At 50.0% G+C, this 5,249-nt stretch overlaps 1 pseudogene; it reads left to right on the top strand.

Annotated features, from left to right (window-relative positions):
- Positions 1–261: 261 nt before the first annotated feature.
- Positions 262–3,289, top strand: LOC129045031 (collagen, type I, alpha 1a-like; annotated as a pseudogene).
- Positions 3,290–5,249: the final 1,960 nt, after the last annotated feature.

Consider the following 5,249-nt stretch of genomic DNA (forward strand, 5'->3'; position numbering starts at 1 on the left):
AACTGAAGTCAAGGCAGGCTCCATAGGAATGTTTCTTGGCCTTTGAAAAGAATGGTAGTCAAGTTTGCCAAACATTGCTTTAGGAAATTCTCACTCTCTTTTCCCAAGACTGATGGCACCCCAGCTCAGTAGTCCTTGAGGGCATGCTTGGAGGGGCTGCAGTAAGTCCAGCAGCAGACGGTACATAAATCCTCAGGAATCAGGAGTCATTTGTGAGCCTCTTCACAGGGTCCTTGTGCTCGGCCCAAGCTAGGTGTTAGCATGGCCCAGTGCAGAGCAGCAGGTAACACACACACACACACACACACACACAAATGTATGCACACATGTGCACACATGGGCTCTGGCTTCTGGTACACAGGCTGCGAGCTGTAGACCTGACATTTTCATAAATCTCTTTACTCTGTCTTTTCTACAGCTCAGCACATCCTCTTTGTCCCTGTGCCCAGCTCATTTTTCTGTGGGACCTTCTGGTCACAGGGAGGGAAGCATTTGAGGCTGAAAGTAGCACCACATGCCCACACGCCTGACTCTTTCTGCAAAACCTTCTGACATGTGCCCACATCACCCTCTGTGCTCAGGCCAGAGACCACCCTGTGTTTACCAAAACTGAGTTGCTTGCTCCCAAATGCATTTATGCTATTACCAGCATTTACACCAACAAATGTGGACAGAGTGCTCACTGCGTGCTTGTGCCCCTAAGGACCCCACCTGGGAAGGCTCCCTACCTGAAATGTGGACCTCCCTGAGCCTTTGTGGCTGCTGTCTTCCTGTCTCTGACTCCTGCTCTTCAGAATCTATATTCATTTTTTCAGGTTGCCATAATTCACAAGCCAGGTGGCTTAAACTATAAAAAATGTATTGTCTCACAGTTCTGTGACACAGTCGGAGATCAAGGTGTCACTGGGTTGGTTTCTTCTGAGCCTCTTTTTCCCACTCACAGATGCCATCTTCTCCCTGTGTCTTCATGCAGTCTTCCGTCTGTGTGTGCCTGGGTCCTAATCTCCTCTTCTTATAAAGACTCCGGTCATATTGGATTAGGCCCTCCCATATGAATTTACCTCTTTAAAAGCCTTAACTCCAAATACAGTCACATTTTGAGGTGCTAGGGATTAGGATTCAACATATGATTTTTTTTTTTTTTTTTTTTTTTTTGAGACAGAGTCTCGCTCTGTCACCCAGACTAGAGTGCAGCGGCATGATCTCAGCTCACTGCAACCTCCGCCTCCCGGGTTCAAGTGATTCTCCCACCTCAGCCTCCCAAGTAGCTGGGACTACGGGCACCCACCACCATGCCCAGCTGATTTTTGTATTTTTAGTAGAGATGGGGTTTCACCATGTTGGCCAGGCTAGTCTCGAACTCCTGACCTCAAGTGATCCTCCCACCTCAGCCTCCCAGAGTGCTGGGATTACAGGCATGAGCCACCGGGCCCAGCCCTCAACATATGAATTTTGGGAGGACACAATTTAACCCATTACTGAGCACCACAGAAACTCTCATGAAAGGTCTGTCAGGACTCCACCATCTTTGACATGACCCTCGTTTTCCCCCACAATCCCCCTTCCAGGACCCCATTGTGATGTCACATTTCAGGTCAAAGCATTACATGTTATTCCTTTTTTTTTTTTTAGTGAAGTATTTATTGATCATTCTTGGGTGTTTCTCGGAGAGGGGGATATGGCAGGGTCATAGGATAATAGTGCAGAGAAGGTCAGGAGATAAACACATGAACAAAGGTCTCTGGTTTTCCTAGGCAGAGGTCCCTGCGGCCTTCTGCAGTGTTTGTGCCCCTGGGTACTTGAGATTACAGAGTGGTAATGACTCTTAATGAGCATGCTGACTTCAAGCATCTGTTTAACAAAGCACATCTTGCACCGCCCTTAATCCATTTAATCCTGAGTTGACACAGCACATGTTTCAGAGAGCACGGGGCTGGGGGAAAGGCCATAGATCAACAGCATCCCAAGGCAGAAGAATTTCTCCTAGTCAGAACAAAATGGAATCTCCTATGCCCACCTCTTTCTACACAGACACAGCAACAATCTGATCTCTCCTTCCTTTCCCCGCACTTCCCCCCCTTCTTTTCAACAAAACCGCCATCGTCCTCATGGCCCGCTCCCGATGGTTGCTGTCTCTTCGGAGCTGTTTGGTATACCTCCCAGACAGGGCGGCCGGGCAGAGGCGCTCCTCACCTCCCAGACAGGGCAGCCTGGCAGAGGCGCTCCTCACTTCCCAGAGGGGGCGGCCGGGCAGAGGCGCTCCTCACTTCCCAGACGGGGCGGCCGGGCAGAGGCGCTCCTCACCTCCTCCCAGACGCGGTGGCCAGGCAGAGGCGCTCCTCACTTCCCAGACGGGGCGGCCTGGCAGAGGCGCTCCTCTCCTCCCAGACGGGGCAGCCGGGCAGAGGCGCTCCTCTCCTCCCAGACGGGGCAGCCGGGCAGAGGCGCTCCTCAATTCCCAGACGGGGCGGCCGGGCAGAGGTGCTCCTCTCCTCCCAGACGGGGCGGCCGGGCAGAGGCGCTCCTCACTTCCCAGACGGGGCGGCCGGGCAGAGGCGCTCCTCACTTCCTCCCAGACGGGGCGGCGTGGCAGATGCGCTCCTCACCTCCTCCCAGACGGGGTGGCGGCCGGGCAGAGGCCCTCCTCACTTCCTTCCAGACGGGGTGGCGGCCGGGCAGAGGCGCTCCTCACTTCCCAGACGATGGGCGGCCGGGCAGAGGCGCTCCTCACCTCCCAGACGGGGTGGCCAGGCAGAGGCGCTCCTCACTTCCCAGACGGGGTGGCGGCCGGGCAGAGGCGCTCCTCACTTCCCAGACGGGGTGGCGGCCGGGCAGAGGCGCTCCTCACCTCCCAGACGGGGTGGCGGCCGGGCAGAGGCGCTCCTCTCCTCCTAGACGGGGCGGCCGGGCAGAGGCGCTGCTCACTTCCTCCCAGACAGGGTGGCGGCCGGGCAGAGGTGCTCCTCACCTCCCAGACTGGGCAGCCGGGCAGAGGCGCTCCTCACATCCCCGACGACGGGCGGCCGGCCAGAGATGCTCCTCACATCCCTGACGATGGGAGGCCGGGCAGAGACGCTCCTCACTTCCTATACGGGATGGAGGCCGGGCAGAGACGCTCCTCACTTCCTATAAGGGATGGCGGCCGGGCAGAGGCGCTCCTCACTTCCCAGACGGGGCGGCCGGGCAGAGGGGCTCCTCACATCCCAGACGATGGGCGGCCAGGCAGAGATGCTCCTCACTTCCTAGACGGGGTGGCGGCGGGGCAGAGGCTGTAATCTTAGCACTTTAGGAGGCCAAGGCGGGAGGCTGGTAGGTGGTGGTTGTAGCAAGCCGAGATCACGCCACTGCACTCTAGCCTGAGCAACATTGAGCATTGAGTGAGCGAGACTCCGTCTGCAATCCCAGCACCTCGGGAGGCCGAGGCGGGCAGATCACTCGAGGCCAGGAGCTGGAGACCAGCCCAGTCAACACTGCGAAACCCCGTCTCCACCAAAAATACAAAAACCATTCAGGCCTGGCGGCGCGCGCCTGCAATCCCAGGCACTCGGCAGGCCGAGGCAGGAGAATCACAGGAGCCCAAGGCAGGGAGGTTGCAGCGAGCCAAGATCACGGCAGTACAGTCCAGCTTCGTCAAGAGAGGGAGACCGAAAAAAGAAGGAGAGGGAGACCGAAGAAAGGGGAGAGAGTGAGAGGGAGAGGGAGAGGGAGAGGGAGAGGACATGTTATTCTTAACATCTGCCACTTCTCTCTTCCCACCTCTATCTGCCTTATTGAACTTCATCTTTCCTTCATCCTCTTCAACTTCCACTCCTTCTTGTATGGTCCTGTTGATGCCATTTTGTTTCCGTCCACAGACTCATCATCTTTACCCTCTGTCAACTGAGTTCCCACCCTGGTTCTCCCTCAAGATCTTCCTCTCATAGCTTTCACCCTTGGTAAACAATGAGGACACATCTCAAAAAGAATGATGTAATTTAATTGCCTGGAGTTGGCTGGGCCATCATCTATTATAAAGTGCTCTTAAAATTAAAGCTAATTTAATTCTGAAGAACTAAGGATTAAGAAGTTAAGAAGTGGGGTTCTCACAATATGGCTTGCAGATTACAAGTGTGAAGTGAGGAGGTCCCCAAAGTCACTTGTTACTAAGGTAATATTTTTTTTTTTTTTAGAGAGAGGGTCTTGCTCTGTCACCCAGGCTGGAGTGCAGTGTTGCAATCATAGCTCACTGCAGCCTCTACCTCTTTGGTACTAGCCATCCTCCCACCTCAGCCTCGCCAGTAGCTAAGAGTATAGGTGCACACAAAGTAATTCTTGATTAAATGTTTTATTGCCTTTTTATTCTAAAAGCTATACTTGATCAATATAGAAAATATAAAATAATAAAAACTACAGAAGAAATAAAATTTATCAACAATTACCAACTAAAAATAATCACTTGGACATTTCATCACTCTTGCAATATTTTCGTTAATAGCTATTTATCTAGTGGATGGAATATTTTCCATGTTATTTCCTAATTAGTCATGTCTAATACAAAAGGAAGTTCTTGAAATCCATCTTATATATCGATCCTTTCATTATTTTTTCCATAATTTTAATTAATTAATTTGAACTTTCAAAGTATATTATCTTTTTCTGAAAATTATTTTCTGTCTATTGTATACAACATTTCTGTTTCATATCTTATGTATTGGTTGTAACTTCTAGAACAATGTCAAATAAAAATTGTAATACATGACTTTTTTTATCTGATTTTAATGGAAGTACATGTAGATATTTTGCTCTTTTGTTTGAGATATTCTGTTATCTGAAAAAAATCTTAGTTTCTAAGGAACTTATTACAGGAATGGTTGTTGTACTTATTATATGTCTTTTAAATTGAGATACAATTCACATACTACAATTCAGCAGTTTATGGCATATTCACAAAGTTGTGTAACCATTGCCACTAATTCCAGAACGTTTTCATCACTCTAAGAAGAAATCCCATACCTGTTAGCAGTCACTCCCGTTCCTCCCCTTCTCCTGAATCCCTGGCAACCACTAATCTGCTTTCTGTCTCTATAAATTTGCCTATTTGAATATTTCATTGACATGAAATTATACGTTATGTTGCCTTTTGTGTCTGGCTTCTTTCACTTTACAGGTTTTCAAGGTTCATCCGTACATAACATGGGATCAGTTCTTCATTTTATGGCTGAATTATATTCCATTGCATGGATATACTATATTTTGTTTATTCTTTCATC

This window comes from Pongo pygmaeus, chromosome 8 (assembly GCF_028885625.2).
Source record: "Pongo pygmaeus isolate AG05252 chromosome 8, NHGRI_mPonPyg2-v2.0_pri, whole genome shotgun sequence".
In the NCBI taxonomy this organism is placed as follows: Eukaryota; Metazoa; Chordata; class Mammalia; order Primates; family Hominidae; genus Pongo; species Pongo pygmaeus.